Below are 23,715 nucleotides of genomic sequence, written 5' to 3'. Positions count from 1 at the left end.
TTCTTCATTATTCCATTCCTTCCTCCCTCCTCCTTCTCCACATACTTCCTATTTTTCCTATTTCTTCCTTCTACTCTTTCTCTTCCTCCTCTCCTCCTCTTAGTGATATGGACTCCTACACAGCCTGGGTTGGGCGTCACTGGGGATTGCTCACGCCATAAAAGTGGAGGGATGGACGCGGCGGGCGGTGTCTGTGTCCGGCCCGAGGCGGCGGGGTCCCTGCTCCCTGGCCCCAAGGGCGTAAAATGTTTCGTGGAGGGATGCAGCCTTGGAGTGTCCCGCTGCTTACAATGGTGCGATTGCTAGACGAGGCGAGGCAGCACCAGAATTATGAGAAAGGGAAGGAAGGGGAGGATGAAGGGATACAAAATTATGAGGAAGACAGAGAAGAGCAGAAACACGAGGAGTGAATGGAGATAACGCCTATCTCTAACACTTTTTATATTAGAATACATGGAAAGGACTGATACCAAAAGATCTGTTTATCTATAACAAGGGAACCTATTGATTTATTAAGTATTTCTGGTAAACTTCGTGTGTGTGAGAAAACAGGGTAGAAATATGTGTGGTAACATTACCAACACACGCAAGACAACAGGATGGAGAAGTGGATGGAGGCAATCACATGAGCAGGGTGTCTGGTCAGGGGCGAGTGATGAGCATGGTGTGTATGAGGGAGAAAAATTCAAAATAACATCAATGTATTCTTATCGTGTATTAAGAAAATCTTGGTCAGAGGCTGGAACAAATATAGGAAGCGTAATAATAGTGAGTCTCTATGGAAGGTGTTGATTATGTGAATGATTCGAATACGTTTAACAGGGAGGAACGAACTGTCGTAATCGATTGTTTGTACTCTGTTATTTATTGTTCACATATCAGTAATAGAGAACACATGTTATCCTAGCCCCACACCACACACAGTGGAGATGGAGATACCATAAGAGACTTTCTTCCTTGAATATGAGTCATTATGCAAGTTTCTCCACCACGGAAGAGAACGATGCTCTTCCCTCGTCGTCATGCTGTCGACACTCACCCACTCCATCAGTAAGCGGTCGGTGTCACTACTACCTTAGTTCACTCTCTTCATTATAATTTCTGCCCTCTAATTGCCCTGTTTTTTTTTTTTTTCTTCTTCTTTTGTGATTTTTCTCCCTTGTATCTCTTGTCGTTCTTCGTTTTTTTCTGTATTTTCATCAGACGGTGATAAAACTAGTTGGTAAATCGAGTTATTCCACTTAATCGGAACAATTGCCATTTTATACCTTGCTGCGAGGAACCCAAATGAGAATTTTGTACAGTATATTTGCACGACGTCATTGGGTGCTGTGAAAGTGCGCCTGGCAGAATGGTGGAAAGATTCCCTCCCGGCAACGAATTAATATGAAGAAGGCGGATGGCTGGACAGCAGATAGAGTCCGACCTTTTATGAACGCATCATCTGCGGCGGTACATTGCGTGCGTGGGCGATGGAAAAGCGTCAGTGCAACTCTTTAAGTCAGGGTAATCATGAATAATAATGTTCAGTTAACCTTTACTGAGCACGTGACTTTTTCCTCCTCTGTTTCCTTGCTTCGATGCAAAACTTATTAGTGCCTCAAGAGACACACACGTAAGGTCTACTTAGAAAAAAAATAACAATAATTCCTCCTCTGGTTGCTTTCCTTTCCGCACACTGCTGACCTCGTCTGCTACCTCCTTCATAATAATAAATAAAAAAATAAAAAAAATTAGCTAAACCAATCTAGGGTGTAATGAGGCAGCCGCCTGACGAGTATGAAATATTGGGCAACTTTGTGGAGCAGCTGCTTCAGGAGGAAAATATTGCAACAAAAGATTTACTGTATCAATTAGGACACATTTTACACCAAACTCCGAGCGTGCGATCAAAGGCCAGCCCTTCAAAGTTTCTGTCTACTCCATCAAGTTACACAAAATTTTTGGAGTAATGTTCGTTAATAAATTTTCATAGGGACAATATCATGTTTAATTACTTCTTCCAGTGCCTCATTTTTTCCTTCCTAGAAAGATGCTGGTATGTTTCTTTAGCAGACTTTAACAATTGAACTTTAATCAAGGAGTCGTCAGCTACAGTGCTGAGGAAAAGTAAAAAAGATGCAGAAGAGGACGACGGACGGCGCAGCAGATGTGGCGCGGCAGCTTTGAAAGCGTTTTTTGGGCGAGGCGTGAGGCGCTCCAAGGAATTATTGCTTAAAGTTCTAAATGGGTGTTGTTTACCATGTCAGCTTTTCTTGCTGCAGAGGGAGGGTGCTGCGGCGGCCACCACCAGGGAGACACCAGCAGTAAGGGGGTAACTCAGTCTTCCCTTTAGACACAAGCTACTCAACCCCGGCTGCTCCCTACCTGAGCTCTCAACTTTAACAGCATTTAGAGAAGAGTGTCGCGAGTAAGACTGGGAAAGACAGTCTCCCCCAAAAAGCTAATGTTGCTACGAGAATAAATATTTAAATAAGCATAATTAATAAGGCTCAGCCGGTTCCGCTACGCCACTGCACTAAGACCTATTTTCTCCCACTCCCCGCCAAGACCTTGACTCTTACGGGAGCCTCCTCAAAGGCTGACCCGCGGAAATAAAACGGAGCCTCGTCTGCCAGCCCGACCCCTGGGAGAAAGGAGCGTGTCCCTGTCCCTCATAGCCTCATTTTTCGCTCCAAACTCATAGAAAATCCGCCCCATAAAGCGCTACCGTCACTTCTGCCCAAATGAAAACTACATGAAGAACCGGCGACCAACTGCCAGGGTGCCACTTCGTGTTTTCTTCAGTTTACCTCTAGATGAAGCATACGCCTACTTACTTCCCTACCAGCCCGTCTGCTCCCATAACACCGCTAAATATTAACTTTGACTTTTACAATCTTTAACAATAACTCGCAATCTCCGTTTGAAAGGTTGAGCTGCTTATGCTTGTTTTGGAATAAAGATCTCTGGTCACAGCCAAAGCCAATACTAGGGGTGGCTGGTGTGGCCTCCCGTTCTTTGTAATCAGCCAAGGGCCCCCCGCCTCCCAGGCAATGCACTCCTCGGTGAATGAAAACTAGAAACCTACGCGCTTGTCATTGAAAGTATTTATATATCAAGTTTCAGAATTGCAAAGCTAGTGTGACTTCTTTTAAGAAATACTGTTTAGGGAACCGGTAGAGGAGGGAAATCTTAAGCGTTTGATGACGAGGCCAGGGTCAGCCAGCCTCCGATAACTCCCGCGCCGCTCAATAGATGGCGCGGTAGGTGGGTCGGGTGTGAGGCGGGCGTGAGAGAGCACGGGAGTCTCACGCAACTTACTACGACGTGTGCTTGCACTAGTCATGAATGGGATCTTTTTACCGCCACTTTGAAAGGCTGCCTCAAGTGCACAGCCAACAGGAATCCCAGAAAATAAAACCTAGAGCTAATACCCGTTTTGTTTGAGTCAATGCTATCAATCTGGGATCGATGTGAAGTGCAGAGTGGTACTGTATGGCAGCAGAATTTGTACTACACAGCAACCATGTGATCAATCCCTCTCTTCCTCCCTCTTTAATACTACCACGCTCTCTACGCTTGTGCTACCTCCTCTCTACCCCCCAACACCCCCATGTCCCCCCCCTTCTGACTCTCTTTCTTCCCCCTCCCTATATCTCTCTGTCTCACACACACACACACACACAGTTCAGGTAGCAGGTGGCTGTCCTCATCTACCCTTACATAGAGGACAATTTTTCTTCCCTCTCACTTCATCTCTCTCTAGATTGGCATCGTGTGGTGAGGTTTTGGTGACCATTGTAAGACCAGCGAGAGGATCACCTCGTGGACCGGTCTTCAGCTATCTGGCTAATTCACTTTATTAAGGCAAGACTTTTGCTTCCTCACTTCCCCTCAGTATCTATTATCGCGACACGTGACTGTTACTTCTCAGGGGAATGCAGGTAGTGCCTTTACATTATACTGTGTTGCATTAACTTGAATCTTGACGCTGGTGATTCTAAGTACTAGATATGTTTTATGTTGCCGACTACACAAAGAAGAGAACATGCATAGTGGAAGATGAACATACACTTAAAACATAAACTTGCCATACAATAAGATACACACATAATATACAAATGGATGATGACCATATGAGCACGCCTCTTACACACACACACACACACACACACACACACACACACCACTAAACATATAAGGGTGCGGCCGGACCCTTACAAGCGAGACGGAGAGGGAATGACGCTGTGTTTGGGGGAAGGACGCTCAAGGGGAGACTAAGAGAGGCCTGAGAGGGAGGCGCGTCCCGGAGTTTGTATCCCCACTTACATGAGAAGGTCGCGGTGATGTTTGTTAGGGGCTGTCTGTGCTTGTCTGGTTTTATGAAGGGTAAAGTTTTTTTCTCTCCTTTCCTTTAGTGGTACACGTGGAGGTTCTTGGGTACAGGATTCAGAAAGGATGTGCGCTACCTGGTCCCCGTAGTGTTGTATGCGGAGTGCTGGGCGGGGAAGGGGTAGGTAAGGGAGAAGTAAGGATGGATTGTCAATAAATGTTAAATTGATGTTCTTTTCTTGGTTGTTATTGTTGGTTTTGTTACCGTTGTTTTGTATTATTAGTATGTTACTGTTGTTTGGTACAAGTAGAAGTTTTTAGTTGTTGTTGTTGTTGTTGTTGTTGTTACTGTAGCTGTTGTTGTTGTTGTTGTTGTTGTTGTTATTATTGTTGTTGTTGTTACTGGTGTTATAACTACTACTGTTATTGTTACGAGAAACGATATGACAATGATAATAATAATAATAATAATAATAATAACAACAACAACAACAACAACAACAACAACGACAACAACAACAACAACAACAACAACAACAACAACAACAACAACAACAACAACAACAACAACAACAACAACAACAACAACAACAACAACAACAACAATAATAATAATAATAATAATAATAATAACAACAACAACAATAAGCTGTTAATAATGGTCCCGTTCTGGCTTGTACTTAACTTCTGATACCAATAGCAAGAGCAACAATAGTACATAAGAACATAGGACAATAAGTAGCATAACTACTACTACTACTACTACTACTACTACTACTACTACTACTACTACTACTACTGCTTCTGCTTCTGACCACAGTATTTTCTTTTCAGTCATCACATCCAATACCTTCAGTCACAAGAGGTCTCTGCAATATCCCACAATCTATCAACGACGCTCTACACTGTCAAACATGAAGTCACCCTCAAGAACTACACCGGCAGTCTTCAGGCTAAAATCCACACGCAAGAAATCCCATCCTCCTCTCATAACGCAACGAGGATAAAGCAAATCTCGAACGTAAGTTGAACACGAGATAACACAATATATTAATCCATAAAAATGCACTGAATTTCTTACAACTCCTCACACAAACGTATCAGTGCTTTATCATCAAAGAAAATACAGTGAAAAGTGAAAAATTATTCGCAACTAAAAATTAGACTTAAATTACTGACGGTAGACTGAAAGAGTGAAAGATAAAAAAGAAAAGGAAAAAAATCAAGTTAACAATATAAATGTAAATAATTTCAAAACAACCTGGCCAGTGCCGAGTGGTCGAGCCGCGCGAACACTGCCGCGGGAGTCAGAACACTACGATTTGCGGCGAGGAAAAGGAATAAAAAGTGGTGGCATCGCTGAATGGGCACAAATATTTTCTGGTGATATTGTGGCAGGCGGCAATTGCTTAAAGGGAGGAAAGCTGCTTTCCACGGATCATTACAGACTTTTATCCTTCATCACTATTATCATCGTTTATATTATCATTATAATATCATCATAATTGCCATACTCTTCATCATCATCATCATCATCATCATCATCATCATCGTCATCATCATCATCATCATCATCGTCATCATCATCATCATCATCGTTTCCATAAAACACACCTTAACATAAGAGAATTATTAAATATTTCTACTATTTGTCGGTATTTGAGTGAAATGTTCCACACCACCAGACTAAACGATGAACAAAAGAAACTTCTGTTAATATTTTTTCATGTTTTTATTGCTTTAACAAAAACATGAATGTATGCATCTAAATGCAATCACTTTAGTCCAGGCTATAGGGCTGGGGAAAAAATAAACTTTCATCTGAAAATATCTACCTCTGTAAAACAAAATAAAATCAGGATCGCCCTGAAAGCTCCGCCGTGCTGGGGCGCGGCGTCATCAAAAAATTACGTGACCAACAAATTTAATTAATAATGCAAATGGGCGGCCAGTGGCTATTCATGTTACGGAGACTCGTCAGGCGATTTTTACTCAGCGGCCCGAGAGTGACACTTGTGGCCCGCTGACGAGCGCCACGCACGTCCGTCACCGGCTGCCGAGGAGCTATTAATACACACACATACACACACACACATTTATAGATCATTTAACATATCAAAGAACACCACTCCGTTACTAACAATCTTATATTACACGGCATTTACATAAAGCACTTATTCAACCTTTCAAAAAAACTACCACTATCTCGTATCACATTATGTTCGTCGGCAAAAAAAAAAAAAAAAAAGTAGAGGAAACAAGTAAAAGCGTGGCATCAGTGTAACATTTTTATATTGCTGCCAACCAACACCGAATCTTTTCTGGAAAAGTGAGATTCTTGCACTAAAGGTCATGTAGCCTTCAATAACAACCATCAGTGTCCTTTGGCGTCCAGTGAGTGCATGAGGTAACCCGCCAGAGACTAAATAAAAAAAAAGTGGAAAAAAAATAAAAAGCAGAGAAACGAGTCTGGCGGGTGTGTGCAAACAGTGGTGGGGGAAAGTATTGCGAGGGGACGGCGTGTAAAATGGTTTTAAAAGTGCTCTAAAATGTGTTTCCTCTTTATGTGTTGATACAGCAAACAGGGACAGTTCAGTGATGCCTTGTCTGCGGCGCGAGGCTGGCCTATGTATGCACAGCAGCAGGAGGAGGAGGAGGAGGGCGATGCATAGAGGATGTGTCGACAAAAAAAAAAAAAAAAAGAAAAGAAAAGAAAAAAAGAGGAAAAATAAACAAAATCAAAATACTAAAAATTCCCACCGGTTCACAAAATACTTACCTGTTACAAAACCGATAATGCTCAACGGACAAAAGATATAAGTGAATTTTCATACAAGACTACTTAAATATCGTTAGTTTCTCATTATTTCTTACACTGAAGATCTACAGTCGAAGCTCAAGACAATACCTCTGCTTTAGCTTGAGTTTCCCTATCACCTATCCCGCACATGTAGAAAAGCTTACTTTGTATTGCACCTCGTGAATTAGTTCTGCATGAAATATAGATAAAAAAAAACTAAGCATAGAAGTTAAGGATGAGTTGAAAGGGCAAATTACTACACGGTGCAGTGGGAGGCAAGAGTGAGGGACGCAGTGTTTGTCCCTCACCTCTCTCGGCCACACACTGACGTCACTTGAACCGCCAGTCTCATGCCCCAGCCAACTCTCTCTCTCTCTCTCTCTCTCTCTCTCTCTCTCTCTCTCTCTGCCTGCCTGCATCCCGCCCCTGGCCTTCCTATACCTGTCTCTCTCCCTCTCTCTCCCTCCTCCTTCCTCCTCTTCCTTTATTCATTCACACACGAATATTTTTCCCTCTTTCTCCGGCCAATAATCGCAGCGGTAATTCGTGTTAAGTTCGTGACTGTGGCGTTCTGTTGTGAAATGTCGTTCTTTGCTGCGTTGTGGGATGAAAAATGTGACAGTTGTGATGAGAATGATATTGACGAGGCGAGGAGAAAGTAAAGGTGGTGGTGTTGGTGGTGGTGGTGGTGGTGGTGGTGATGGTGTTGGTGGTGGTGTTGGTGGTGGTGGTGGTGGTGGTGTTGGTGGTGTTGGTGGTGGTGGTCATGGTTTCTTTTTCTCTTTTTTCTCACTTTTCTGTTCTTTTCTTTTGTTCTTCAATCGCTTTTCTCCTCTGTACTTCTTATTGCTTGCTGTTCTTATTTTATCGTTTTCTTCTTCTTTTACTACTCATTTTCTTCTTCCTACATTATTATTATTATTATTATTATTATTATTATTATTATTATTATTATTATTATTATTATCATTATTATCATTATTATTGTTATCATTTATATTATCATAATTCAATATATTTCTTATCCTTTTCCTTTTCTTCTTCCCATTTTTCTTATCCTCCATATTCCTTCCGCTTCTCTTTTCAGCTTATTTTCCTCTGTTCTATTTTCTTTTCTTCTTTCTGCTTCCTCTTTTCTTTCTCAGTTTCTTTTTACCTCCCCTCAAACTTTCCTTCGTCCTTCCTCTCCTCTTCTTTATATTATTTTTTTCCTTTCCCTTTCACCTCCTCCTCCTCCTCTTCCTCCTCCTCCTCTTCTTCCTTCGCCACCATCCTCCTACCACCTTGCCATAACTGAAGCTTTCTTGTCCCGTCCCTCCACATGCAGTTTTCTAGTCTGCATGATAAAGCTTTTATTTTTTTATTTTTTCGTATTTTTCCCTTCATCGGGCGGCGGTAATGTATTCATGGTATGCGGAGCGACACTGTTAAATCAGTGTCGTGTGCGGGGCGTGTTCAACAAGTGGACCTCGACTGTTTGTGAAAATTTACTCTTATTCCATAGAGAGTGAGAGAGAGAGAGAGAGAGAGATACAGAGAGGAGAAAAAAATACATACACGCATGCACAGTGAATATAAATGCATACGTACACGGTCGCACATGCATATATGTATTCGCATTATCACATACAAATGTACGAGTATATAAACGATCACATGCATGCCTATAGCACGGCAGTAAGAGTCAAGTACTGGTAGATACAAAATACACACATGCAGTACTTGTTCCCAATCCTAACGTATATATGCCATGTAAGGGAAAGGGGTGAAAGAAAAAAAAAAATGAAAAATAGTTCAGTCGTCCACACGCCCCAAACTTTTCAGCTCGCTACAATATTATATACTTATTTCCTGCGAGTTTGTTATTCATTATTTTTTTCAAAGTGTTAATGTTTGAGGCTGACAATTACGCGGTGGCCTGGCTGGCAGGGGTGGAATGGACGCTGTCTCTATTAGGGGTGTGTCCGCATGGAAGCAACCAGCACGCAACTTTTGTATCTCTCTCTCTCTCTCTCTCTCTCTCTCTCTCTCTCTCTCTCTCTCTCTCTCTCTCTCTCTCTCTCTCTCTCTTTCTACTTTAAAGTACACATACTAAGGATTTATTTAACACACCCTTATACAATTATTACAAAAAGAAAGAAAACGAGTAGCAAAAATTATAAGTAGAAAGAGAAAAAAATAAATAAATAAAAAAAAATAAAGAAGAAAGGGTGAAAAGAGAAGAAATCAAATGTACTGAAGTGGAAATATTACTGATAAGAAAATCCACACAGTACATGACATTACTGCCGGAATTAATAATCAACCTTAACAGTTAGCAGGGCACCAAAATACTCACCACATACACGGCCACACTGTCCTCCCTTCTACGCTTGCAGCATACGAAATCCACCACTACCACTGCACTTGGCTGGAAAGAAAGTCAAGAAGTATGACTCGCTGGAAATCTGCAAAACACTTCATAAGTGAAATTAACATAGCTATGAAAACAAAACTAGAGTAAAATGAAAAAGTATGTATTATTTAGTCAGGAGCATAATGGCTGGGAAGAGAAGATCAAGTTATATCTGCTGAAGGTCCACAAAGCACTCGATCGGTGAAATTATCACAGGTATGAAGGCAAACATAGAGTAAAATAACGTATGTATTGTATTATTTGGTCAGGAACATAATGGTGGACAGAGAAGCGAAAGTAACCACTACAAAAAAAAAAAAAAAAAAATGCACTATTTAACTGAGAACAGGATGGTGCACGGGAGACATTCTGAGGCAGCCTGTCAGTTTTTATTATCGCATCTATGCAAAGACATACAATTAAATAAAAACATCGAAAGAAGTCGAAAAGTACGTGAATAATTTCGGTAAACATCATTATGGACTAAACACCAATCAAGTGACATTTGCAGTCCTCGTACCACCGTCCTCTTTTAAAGCTAGTCAGCTATGAAATTGAATATCTCGAGAAAAAAATATGGCGGAACGAAGGAGGCTTCCATTATCAGCCGTTCTACCTTTCTCTTTCATCTCGAGGCGTTCTTTCCTAGGAGGCTCGGTGCGCCATTGGACCCCCGCCACCGCCACGTCCCTAATCACCTCCATTTTTGGCAGCGGGGAGGAAAAATCACGTCGTAGGAGTTTTGTAGCAGCTCGGTAATTAATACGTGTTTACAGAGTGGTGGTCGAGTGGGAGGGTAGACTCTTCTGTGCCAAGCGAAGGAAGGGGAGTCTAGCCTTTTGTGCTACGGGGGATTTTTTACGACGCCTTCTTTTCTTCCTTCTTTCTTACAGTCTCTCTCTCTCTCTCTCTCTCTCTCTCTCTCTCTCTCTCTCTCTCTCTCTCTCTCTCTCTCTCTCTCTCTCTCTCTCCAAGGTCTCTGGTATTTCCCTGTGATACAAGGCAGTCTCTTCTCCCTCTCACGGTGTCTCTTGGCATATGGAGGGTGTCGCTTTGGAGGGAAGGCTAATACGTATAATGTGCCTTGGAGGGAGAGCTGAATAAAATAGTAGACAAATTAAAAAAAGGAGCATATTTAGCACGTTATAACCTAAGAACGAAAGGGAAGACGCAACAAAACCAGTAGGCCTATACGTGGCGGTTCCTGTAGGCACGTGGAAGTCCCTTACCAATAGAGGCTTTGCAGGAAGTGGAAATGGAAAAAGCTAGGAGATGTTTTCAGGTGTGATCATATAAGTATATAATATTATGGAAAGTATACAAGACAGCGCAAGGGATATATAATGTTGATTTACCTTAGAAAAATATATCACGCATTCACTGCTTCTTGTGGTTGCAATGTCTCGTTGATAATTTAGAAGTGAGAGTAGAAATCACGCGTGTAATGAAAACCTAATACATTTCGCTGTTATCGTGCATTCGCCAGGAGGAAGAGGAGCAAGATGAAGAGAAGGAAGAGGAGTGTGTGTGTGTGTGTGTGTGTGTGTGTGTGTGTGTGTGTGTGTGTGTGTGTGTGTGTGTGTGTGTGTGTGTGTGTGTGTGTGGGCGTGTGTGTGAGTGGTTTATCATAGGTGGCGGTGGGCAATGTTTATGAGAGGCGGGGGATTAAGAGGTTGGGAGGAAATATATTTTATGCGATTACAGTTTCGACTTGGCGGGTAGTAATGTCTGTGGTGATTACGGCGGGCGAGGCTCCTCTGTTTAGGAAGGTGGGTGATGCAGGAGGCTCAGGCCGCATCGCTCGGTAATGAGGGCAAAATACGGCGCCAGGAGGAACCTTATGTGTCGCCCGGGAGAAGATGAAGCCAGTGCTCGAAGTTTCTTTTTTTTTTTTTTTTTTATTGTGCGTGTGAGTGTTTGTATGAGTGTTTGTGGCGTGGGTTTTTTTTGGATTTGTGCTTGTGTTTGTGTGTTGTGTGTGTGGGGGGGGAAAGGGAAGTGAAAGTATATTACAAGTCCGTAGATTATAAAATATGAATTATGTGTAAAGTTGTTGCATTACCTTTACGAACATAAACCAATAAGAAATACATATCTAGCAACACACACACACACACACACACACACACACACACACACACACACACACACACACACACACACACACACACACACACACACACACACACACACACACACACACATCCTTCCCCTTCACACCTCTCAACACACACACACACACACACACACACACACACACACACACACACACACGAAAATTCTATGAAAATATTTTACCTTACGCTCACTCGGAATTTGCTCTTTTAAGTGCGGCAATAACCGGGCTCGAAAAATAGCGGGAGAAACAACGAGCCTAAAAGCCACGCATCTACATAAACCCACAATATGTGATAAGTGGGTTAGCTCCATAACGTGAGCCGGAATAACCTAGTTCATAATACCGCCACCCCGGCATATATACAGAAGAGGAAAAATTAAATCCTCGTTACGCAAGGGAGATGTAAATTGGTGTTTGGTTTGATCCTCTGCTTTAGAGTTGAGCTTCGTCTTTTCTACGAGTGCCTGTGTATTTAGGCATTATATACAAACATGTTTATTGTCACTCATTCTGATGCGGACGAAGCGACTCGACAGTAAATGTTCTTGCTTATAAATACGCAGGTACATGTTGTCAGTCGCCAGCAGGTCATTATAAAGAGATGGGAAGCTCGTGCCGCGGGTAATACGCCAAATGAATAAAGTATTACGCGCTGCCATTGAAAAGACTCACACGGCGATTATATATATATTTTTTTCGCATAAATATTTGTCGTTCTACTTAAATTTTATGCCATCCTGCAGTGTTATGGAAATGATAAAATCCCTCTCTCATTAAATGCTTGTGGCTGGAACTGCATTAACAGCGTCATCAACGTCATCATCATCATCATCATCACTATCATCATTATTGTTATCATCATATTCCTCAGTGAAAAAAAAAATAGAACAAAAACAATAACACCAATAAGAGGTTTTCTCATAGTATTCAACAATATTATTAGTGTGTGTGTGTGTGTGTGTGTGTGTGTGTGTGTGTGTGTGTGTGTGTGTGTGTGTGTGTGTGTGTGTGTGTGTGTGTGTGTGTGTGTGTGTATGTGCACCAGTAATTTCACATCCAAGGTCACTACACTAATCAATTAGTTTCTATTTGATAATTACTTGTAGATCTGTATCACTAATCAGGAGTCTTACATTCTTACACAAACACACACACACACACACACACACACACACACACACACACACACACACACACACACACACAATCCACCCCTCTAACTACACATCCGTCCATCTCTCTCTCACTCTACACACACACACACACACACACACACACACACACACACACACACACACACGAGGGTCGTATAGTGAGTGAGACGCCCGGCAACAATCACAACTCGGCCTCAAGCATCGATTTTTACGGCGCCACGTGTTGCCGGCCTGCGCGGTGGCCGCCTCCAGACACGTGGCGGGCGGCGGCAAGAACACCCACGTTACGGTACACACTCTCCCCAACACTCATAGTATAGAATAGAATGTACAATAGAATATACCCACGCTTTTCATTCACTTACTTACCCACTTTTATTGGTATTATCATTACCATTATTACGAGTATCGTGGAGTGTCGAGGGACGTGAGTTTAAAATACACGTCCCAGTGTGTGTTGTGCAAAGTGACTACGTAGAGAGGATGAGAGCGAATAATAGTGCCTAATAGAGGCCTGGGGACTCCTCCGTCTAGATCTTTGTTCGTCTCTTGCTGAAAGGAGTACAGTAAAATTTTTCCTAATTGTTTTAAAAAGTAATATAATGTTGTTATTGTCTTTTATTGATTTTTTTTAATCTCTTGCAAGTCACTTTGCGTGTGTAGGAAATATTACATGGTTTTTAAATGTAAATGTGGTTCTGACTTGTCCGAGAACGATGTGCTGTGATTCTTTGCGTTTCCTCATATCTTACCGGGAAGGAATGATATGCACAGGTCAGTTAAGGCACAGAGAGCAGTTCAGGTGTGACAGGTGGATCGTCAGGCATGAGTTAGTGCTTTCTGAAGACGAATGAATGACGTCAATGGTGCCACAGGTCGCCATGGAGGGGGAGCCTTCTCGGCGGCGAAGGCAGCGGGGAGGAAGGGCAGGGAATGCTGAGATAGTGTGCCGATAGGTGGGTGAGTGGGCAAGGAGGGGAGGAGCGAGGATAGGTATGTAGGTGGGCAAGGAGGGGAGGAGCGAGGATAGGTGGGTGGGTGGGCAAGGAGGGAAGGAGCGAGAATAGGTTGGTGAGTGGGCAAGAAGAGGAGGAAAGAGGATAGGTGGGTGGGTGGACAAAGAGGAGAGGAGGGAGGATAGGTGGGCGGGTGGGCAAGGAGGGGAGGAAGGAGGATAGGTGGATGGGTGGGCAAGGAGTGGTGGAGCTAGGACAAGTGTATGAGTGGGCAAGGAAAGGCATCCAAGGTGTTGGGCAGCCACACGCTGTCTTGCTCTCAATTCTTGGTTGGAAACAAGGCTATTTAGCTGCCACAAAATTTTCGAGTGACTCGAAGCAATAAAAATTGCAGACGTAGATGCTAAATATCTAATTTGCCTTTGTCTCTTCTGTTATTATTTAACATGGTGATCTTAAAATATCAATTCTCCAAGTACACCTTTAAATTTCATTTGTTCAAATTTCTCTTTTCCTTCTGTTCTCTTTCTCGAAATATTCTTCTCCTTCGGACGCACTGCTCTCCAGTCCCGGGGAGTATCTGAGGCCAAACTGTCTTCTGGGGACTAATTGCATCCTGGAATTAGCCCATCAAACGCCTGGTACAGCTTAATTGGTGTCTGGGCTGTATATTCTTTGGCCGTCCCACTTTCTTTACTGTACACCTTTCTTTATTTCCTATTACCTTTTTATCTCGAGAATCAAAGCGTTATAACCGTTGGCCATTATTCCCATATGAATTCTTCGGAATGATTGTGAATCTACGAAAAGGTACATGAACTTTATCCATCTGGTAATTTCCCTTAAAAATCATTCATTTAAGGACACCCCCGAAGCCACAGAAATATTAACTTGTGGCATCATGTTCGTCACATTGGAGTGTTTCATAAGATATTGGAATCTTAGCCACTACATGCAACCTTAAAAAGTAAAAAAAATATATATATAAGGACGAGGCGCATCAAAAATATAATAAAAATAAATGTATGTTATTCTTATCATATTTTTTTAATACGCCCTGCGCTTATAATCAACATTTAATAATTATCTAATGTACATAAGAGAAGAGCGCGTTTCGACAGCGGCTGACAGACAGGCAGATGAAAATGTGTCGGGAAAAGCATGGCAGGTTTGCTTTAATATTAGATGTATGCAAATCATATGATAATCCAACTATCCTATAAAAATAGCTGGTATCATGTAGGTATTTATGATGTGCGTTATTTATGACTTCCATCATTTAGGCAGACCACGAATGCTCTTCTTTACACACACACACACACACACACACACACACACACACACACACACACACACACACACACACACACACACACACACACACACACAGGCAATATAAGAATAATGGTTTATGGACAAAATTATACATACAAAGTCCCAATATATGTGGAAAGGAATATCTAAGGTTTGTCAAAATTTAATTAGTGTTTGAACAAAGATACTTATAAAAGAAAATATCTTATTACAAATATAGATTGGAAAAAAAGATATATAATAAATAATTAAATAATTAAATGGATAAAGAATCTAAATAGACCTTCGTATAAATAAAATGCAGAAAAAATGTACCAATTTATCCAAAAACCCATTTACCCACACCAACAAAAAAAAAAAAAAAAAAAAAAACACTCACCTAACCACCCACCCACCACCTAATCCATCCACCTACACACACACACACACACACACACACACACACACACACACACACACACACACACACATCCACCCACCCATCCACCCACTCACACCCACACACCTACACCCACGCCAACCAACGCTCCCCCTCCCCCTCCCCCTCAACACACACCTTGGCGAGTGCTGATGGATCACACTCGTGCCAGAGGGAGGCTTCCATTAATCAGGTGGTGGGCCGGAGCGGTGCGGATGAGCGATCTTTTGCCGTCTTATGCAAATAGAATCCTCTGATATATATTTCCAGGGCGAGTGTAGCCAGAGCAGCGTCCGATTTGCTGTGTTTTATGGAGATGAACTACTTGTGTTAGGAGCACCGAGGCGAGGCGCGACTTGTACAGGTGACGTTCAACTGCTGGGTATTATAGGGATATGCTATTCATTTGTATTTACATATCTGAAGTGAAGGAAAAACATTAATTTCTCAGTCCCAGTTCGCAGCTATCCTTGCATTTGCTACCTAGCAGTCCTTATTTAACGAGTGAGTCAGCTGTTGTGCCCTGTATCCTGAGGAGGTGACCGTTTTCTATATCATCTATCACAGTACCTGCTTGTGGCGCCATAGCGTGGAGGTTTGCTCTTAGATGACGCTTATTCCTTTCATTGGCACCTGAAAAGTTGTTTTATGACTTTAAACAATGGTAGCGCTACATGATGTGCTGTTATCCTGATGCCTAAATTCTTTAAAAGCCTTTTTCTTCTTGCACGGATTCTTGTCCACTCACTCCAACAAGAACAATGCAGAAGATCTGTTGACCCTCCACGAGACTCTCAAGGTCACACAGCCACTTCCCCAGCCACCCAGGAGAAAGTTTGACACTTACTTTACCTCCCCATGGCAACACACACACACGCACACACACACACACACACACACACACACACACACACACACACCTGACCCACGTTGAGGCACAGAGGTCACCACGGGCCCCTGCGATGTCGCCCTGACCCAAGACTCGCTTTCATCGACTATTTTAGAAACTCAGCGTTCAGTGAAGCTTTTTACGTTGTATTTTTATTATAAAGTTACTTAATTTGTTTCAAGGGAAACTGTCTTTACATGAAAGATAATTAGCTTTGTTATTCACAATAAATATACGTTTTTGTTTCATAAGTTTAATTTTCAGGAGACTGAAACTTTCCTGTGAAAAGACAGAGCTCTGCATGTATTGAAATTTCTTGTAAAGTTTTTTTAGACGCCAAAGAGAACGTGCATACATTTTTGAACACCAAAGTAAAATTATTTTTCCTCCAAGACAAAATATGATAAAGAAAACAGCGTTGTAGATAAAACAATACAATTTACATTTTAATGAGTAGCCTCTTCTCAGCGACATTGTCTCGCCGGAAGTTGGTATGTACTTGTAACGCGTCACCAGTAGTTATGCTGGCGAGTTGCTTTTGTTTTGCCACATAACGTTCTCCTCCCCACCATTGCCCCGCCGCCATCACTGCCGCCACTGCATCACCGCCATCACTCCTCCATCACACCCCAGGAGGCCACCATCTTCTCTTAATGGTGCGAGGAATCATCACCATCATCACCATTACCACATTCCCATCAGAGCAAGACTCACTAATGTAACATGCAAACCCGAGCGCTCAGCCGAGGTAATTTAACAAAACAATAATGAAATTAACTTTTGTATCAATTATAAGACTCTCTTGCGAGGAGTTTTTACAGTGTTGTCCTAATTACTCCCTGGCCACACTCCCGCCCGCTACCTAGAGAGAAAAAAAGAACACACCCCCAAAACTCTTCCTCCGGCTTCCCAAAATGCTGTCCCAACCTTTGACGTCTAAGAGAATTTTTACCCAAACTACAATTAACCTCATAATCTCATCAGGAATTTTGCCGCCGAAAAATAATGGAAGTGCCGGGGGTAGGAATATGGCTTTTGTGGACGACCGACAAAAATTCAACTTGATGGAGATGGGGCCCGATTTGGTTTTCAGAAGGTAGAGTAACTTTTGGGTGGGGGGCCTCCTTTGAATTTCGTGGCTTTTGATATCGCTCAGATACAAAGAGGTTAAGGAAAAGGGAGCAGCAGACATCTCCAATAAAGAAGACGCAGTTGGGTTGATCTAGACTCGACCCTCTGCTCTTCTTCTTCCAAGAACAAGACGAGGAGGCGAGCGGCGACCGAGCGGGAGGAAAGAGATTGCTCCCTTTTTTATACCGTTGCGATATTTCCCAGAGTCTTCCCAGTATTCTAACATTATCTTTGGTAGCAACAAAAGTAGACAGAGAAAGGAGTGCGAGAAAAGGACGAGGCGAGGCAGCGAGACTTGACAGGAACAGAGTTAGAAAAAGTAAAACAGAAAAGAAAGAAATGTAGAAAATAAGAACAGATCAAAGGTTCTAAGAAGACTCCGTGAACATTACAGACTCTCTCTCTCTCTCTCTCTCTCTCTCTCTCTCTCTCTCTCTCTCTCTCTCTCTCTCTCTCTCTCTCTCTTTCTCGTGTGTGAGGAGGGCGAGAGGAGGAAGGGAGGGGTATAGCGTATGACAAAAATACCAAATGAAAACCTGGAACCGATACCATGAGAAAAAATGGAGGAGGAGGAAGAGGAAGAGAAGCAAGAGAGGAGAAAAAAGGAGGAGGAGGATGAGGAGGAGAAGGAGGAGGAGGAGGAGGAGGAGGAGGAGGAGGAGGAGGAGGAGAAAGGAGATGGAGTAAGAAGAAGAAGAAGAAGAAGAAGAAGAAGAAGAAGAAGAAGAAGAAGAAGAAGAAGAAGAAGAAGAAGAAGAAGAAGAAGAAGAAGAAGAAAAAGAAGGAGAAGAAGAAGAAGAAGGACGATGATGATGATGATGATGATGATGATAATGATGATGATAAATAGGGAGAAGAAGAACAAAAGTAAGTGAAGGACGATACCAAGGAGGAGGTGAAAGAGAAAGAGGAGGAGAAGGAGGAGGAGAAGGAGGAGGAGGAGGAGGAGGAGGAGGAGGAGGAGGAGGAGGAGGAGGAGGAAGAGGAGGGTCAGATAGTGGCGCGAGAGCATGTAAATGTTGATGGCTCGTGCCCAGCAGTTGTAAGGTCTACACCGGAACATTTTACAGCGCGGATTCCTTCTTCCTTGAAAAGTGCGTCGCTCCATCAGAGTGCAGCGAAACTCCTAAGCGCATTTTACTCTCCGTTCCTCTTTACACTGACATGCTTCCACGACTCTCGCGTCAAAACTCCTCCTATTTACGTCTCGCGTAACTCAAAAACGCAGGGCATTGCATCACATGTATATGTAAATGGAAGTCGGAGACAGTCAAATATTCCTCGTGTAATCTGGAATCCAATTTAGAAAATAAAGAAGAAAAAGACACGACCTGAAAAGTGATGGGAAACAAATATTGACTCAGAGTGGAATTAATTTCCCTCTTTTCAGGAAGCTGGGAAGAAAACTTCTCCTCAAAAGTCTTGGGAGGGAAAATGGCGTTTCCTAAGTGCGGAATAGTTATGTGCAGCAGATGGCGGGACGCGCCGCCGCCTCTGTTCTGGCTTACTCCTTTTTCTTTCTTCGTCCTTAATTACTTTTCCACTCCAAGAAAAAATGACTTTGTAGTTTCATGCGTAACACACGGACAAATTCCTCAGATAAAACACTGTAGAATACAAATACAGGTCGATGGAGATGTCCTTCTTCGCCAAGAAAAAGACAAAATGTGCCTCTGTGTAAAAGGAAAGGGCGCGTCTTCCTTCAAAGCGGCAGGAAAGTAATAACACAGCGGAAGTGTCTGGCAGCATCGCCACAAAATGGAGTGCATCCCCAGCCAAAGAGTCCACACCTAAGTGCAACATTAATGGGTATCTGGCCCAGCGTCGCCTTAATCTTGACTACGAAACTTATTTTCGTGATAACGCCCCCAAATAATTAAACCCCGCAGACTAACTTTTCCTTTTGATGATCAAAGTTATATGAGTTTTCTCCCTAAAAGATTTCTCTTGCGTAAAAACTCGCGCCTAATGAGAATTCTGAAATGTCCAAAACATCGCTATTTCTGGATAATATCGTATTGGATATTATGGTTTCGTCGGCTGTCTCCAAGAGTGAGCGCTTCAAGGGAAGACCCTTAGTGTCTCCTTGCTTGGGAAGATTGCTACCGAGACTGCACTCCAGGACAAACCTTTCACCGAGCGTCTGAGGGTCGGCTGAGTGCTGCCATATCTATCATTGTGAGCTGAAGGATAAAAAAAAAAAAATACACTCAGTCATTATTTCAACATGAGAGAGCCAAGACAGGAGAATAAAGGGAGCTAGAATTTGATCTTAGTTTTTCCCAATTAAAGAAAACTACACTCAAGTGCTTGATCTTTGAGGGATGAATTGGGAGCGGCACGTGGACCTTACTTAGAGACAGGGAGGCGCGGGGAGTGTGACCTTAATCCCTGCACCGTGACTCCAGCTCCTCCTTAGTGCAGCAGCGAAAGGCGTCGCGGTGCGGTGAGGCGCCTCATTAGCCGACTCGTCAGCTAGTAAGAAGCACTTGAGCCATGCTCGCGCATAAATCTGATTGGCTGGCAGGCGGCACTCGGCAGGGCGACTCGAGGTGACCGGAGGCGGACTGGTCCAAGTGTGGGCCTCATCCTGACCTCTGATTGGAAGGCCAGAATTGCCTTGTAGTTCTCTAATTGCCTGGTCGCTGTAACTATCGCGGTGAGTAGATGATTAAGGCCCTGCGAGGTGTCTCCGACTGAGCCCTGTTAATGACCAATGAAAATTCATAATCGCCTCCGAATCTTGTGTTGTCGTGGATATGAAGTTGAAATTGCAGAATCCCAGAGGAATAATTGAGGTGAGGACTTTTTGGGGCCAGATGACAATATCCGGACAGAAATAATCTCAAATTCTACCTTTCCGTCCCAAATGCCCTTCCCCACTCCTCCCCTCGCCCTCAAAGTTCCCGTAGAAAACAGTTCAAGCAAAACAGAAAGTTGCCTAAGAGGAACGTCGCATTTTATCTTAAGAAAACAAACGGTCTTCGCTCGGGCTTTTGATTAAAGAGAGAAAAAAAGTCTCCGGAGAAAGAGTCGAGGCGGGGCGAGGGCCACAGAAAGTCCTAATGAGATGCGAAAATTTTTACCACTGTCAAAGATTTTTTCGGGAAAGTGAATCAAACTCTTGAATTTCTATTGCATTTCGCGAGTATTTCCACCCAGAAAAGAAAGTGTGTGACTGGGAGGGTGACGCCAACCTTGTTTTGGTGGCGGCGCGTCCCCGTGCACCCTCAGTGTCTGCTAGGTGGACCAACAATTTCATTACGTTAATTCTGAGGCTAAAAAGGTGCCGGGCGAGGTGGCGCTGCTGAACGTTAGTAAATGGAAACGTTCGTCCGGGCCTCGAATTTTTCATCGGGACTCCATCTTTTAAGCAGCTGCACAAAATGGATGATCAGCCACGGTTGCCGAATTTCAAGTTAATTAATGTTATATACGTATACATATACATATGAAAGAGAGACACAAGTCAGTTTTTGTGCGCAAGAAGATGCGACTTTAGAGAATCTGTCTTGTCAAGGAGGTAATGGCCGCCGGGTAGACACTCCTTCGCGGCACATCAAGGAGTTCCAGGGTCACAAAGCATTCCTATCCATAGACATTTAGCCCCACCGGTATAATATTAGACTAGGAATCAATATAAGTAATTAGCCTTATACAATCTTAGAAAACGAGACAAAGTTAAATGTACTGCTTTGCGGAAGTAAGTAGTCCATAGCATCAAGGAGCTCCAGGGTCACAAAGCATTCCTGTCCATTAGCCATTCATTCATGGAAGTGTAATATTAAACTAGGAATCCATGTAAGTAATCACCACCATACAATCTTAGAAAACGAGGCAAAGTTCAGTGTACCGTTTTGTTGCAGTAAATAGGCCTCTTCATTCATTGGCCTTGCAAGTTGGCTATGCTTCACTTACATATTAACAGATTTAGAGTATTACTAATATCCCAGTAAGACGAAACAAGACAGATTTCCCGAAGTTTGCCACAAAGTCCTCGCTCATACTCCTGCCGAATATCTGACCAGGAAGACGAGCACACACACACACACACACACACACACACACACACACACACACACCAAATTGCAGTAATAGTAATGGATATTGAGTTACAAATACATTATCTTTATTTTACAGACTCAAATCGCAAGTTACATTATCCTGGCGTCCTTCATCTCAATGTGTGGCAGCCAAGTCATCGGTACTGCTGTCATCACCATTGTCATCAGCTATACTCCTTCCCCTGCCACCGTCCCCCGCCACCTCTGCTACTACTACTACTACTGCTCCCACCACCACCACCACCACCACCACCACCACACGCCGCCGCCAGAAGAGTCTCCCCTCTCTCCCCAATCACACGGGGCGAAAGATGTCGTTGGTGAAGGACTTAATCAAATCTGGAGTGTTTTTCCTCGCGCTAATCAGAGACGAAGGTTGGGAGCAAGAACTCTAATGTCATTTCCAGGCGGTGGACGAAACAAAGCTAAGAGAAGAAAGCTACACACAAACATGTTTTCAGAGTTTCTTGGGTTGACGAGGTTACGTATTCACGACGCGACGAACGCCCGTAGAAGAAGCAGCAGCAGCTCGGTGTGTGTGTGTTATTTTTTTACTCATACATATTTTTGTCTCTATATCAGCCAAATACATTTTCCTGCATATTCACTTTTCATTTACCGGGCTTCCTTCCTTCCCTTCATATTAACAGCAATTATAGCAGAAATGGCACTAGATGTAGCATTAAGACGTATACGTAGGAGCGGTTCTAGTAGTAGTAGTAGTAGTAATAATAGTAGTAGTAGTAGTAGTAGTAGTAGTAGTAGTAGTAGTAGTAGTAGTAGTAGTAGTAGTAGGTAGTAGTAGTAGTAGTAGTGGTGGTAAAAGAAGCAGCAGTAGTAGTAGTAGTAGTAGTAGTGGTATTGATAGTGGTAGTAGTAGTGGAAGTGGTGGTGGTGGTGGTGGTGGTGGTGGTGGTGGTAATGGCAGTAGAAGTAGCACTAGAATTATATTATAGAGTTAGTAATGACAACTTGTATTAATTTCATTGCGCCATAAAATACAACGCTCTCACAACACAGTCATATGACTTATCACACCTTTTCTAGAGATCTCAGGTGTAACAATGCTGAGTCTTCGTGCACAATGCTAAGGAACATTTCATTACAGCCGAGCCAACTCCTCCAGGTAAGATTCAAAGTTATAGAGAGAAAAGTGCTTGTTAATTGTTACTAAGAGTATTAGTATATTACCAAAAAGGCATGACTATAACATAACTAATTATATCATTATCTGGAGCAAATATCTTAGTACTTCAAAAATAAATCTTATGTGTTATTTTGTATATCTTTAAGGTAGGTTTCAATACACAGAAGTGAACATAATTTTGTAAGGCCAGAATACCGTGCCTCCTTTTCTTCATAAAATATAAATTACATACAACGATCTCCATGACACAACCTCAAGCTAAATATTTTATTGAATTATTCCATCACGATATTTAGAGTAAAGGAAAGCAAACAGCCATCTCTTACTGTATGATGTGCTTCACAAAATAGTAAAAAAAAAAAATGTTACTTCAGTCCATGTCCTTGTAGCGGAGGGAGAAACTTTGCTGATATATATTATAACATTTCGAATACTTGGAATAATTGCGAGCCACCATGAGAATAACGGGCGACAGGTAAAACAGCACACCTGAAAACATTCTAACATAATACCGAGCCTCATATTAAAGCTACACTGCCGCCACATTTTGTCTGATCCGAAACTAATAAATATGTATCAGGAATATTTAACTTCACCGACCGGACCTAATTCCAGCCCATCCCCTCCCCCCTTACCCAGTCCTTCCTCTGCCACACACACACACACACACACACACTGGGTGCTCTCATTTGCCTTACATTGGCGATAGTAATTAGTATAATGTAGCCGACAATAATTTCCAGCCGGTTGAAAGACATTATCTCCTAAATGCACGAGAATGGTCACTATTTTCGTCTCACTGAATTAGTGCCAAAACTGCTGACCAACTTATCGCGTGACAATGACGGATTCACGCCGTTGGCTTCTGCACGGCAGGGAAAAAGTGTCCCTGCATCACGCCAGCCTCCTCCCTCCTGCAGTGCGAATAATACATGCAACTGATGTGGTCAGTCGGTGGCGATTTTATCACTGCCATTTTGATAAATGACTTTTGCCACGTGGTTGTCCTTCCCG

At 42.7% G+C, this 23,715-nt stretch overlaps 1 long non-coding RNA gene across 1 annotated transcript; it reads left to right on the top strand.

Moving 5' to 3' along the window:
- Positions 1-5,149: 5,149 nt before the first annotated feature.
- Positions 5,150-22,155, top strand: LOC135105498 (uncharacterized). The gene is made up of 2 exons (XR_010270867.1): positions 5,150-5,335; positions 21,631-22,155. It is a non-coding gene; the product is annotated as an uncharacterized LOC135105498 (long non-coding RNA).
- Positions 22,156-23,715: the final 1,560 nt, after the last annotated feature.

This window comes from Scylla paramamosain, chromosome 12 (genome assembly GCF_035594125.1).
Source record: "Scylla paramamosain isolate STU-SP2022 chromosome 12, ASM3559412v1, whole genome shotgun sequence".
Classification (NCBI taxonomy): Eukaryota; Metazoa; Arthropoda; class Malacostraca; order Decapoda; family Portunidae; genus Scylla; species Scylla paramamosain.
This window is presented reverse-complemented; position numbering and strand designations above follow the sequence as displayed.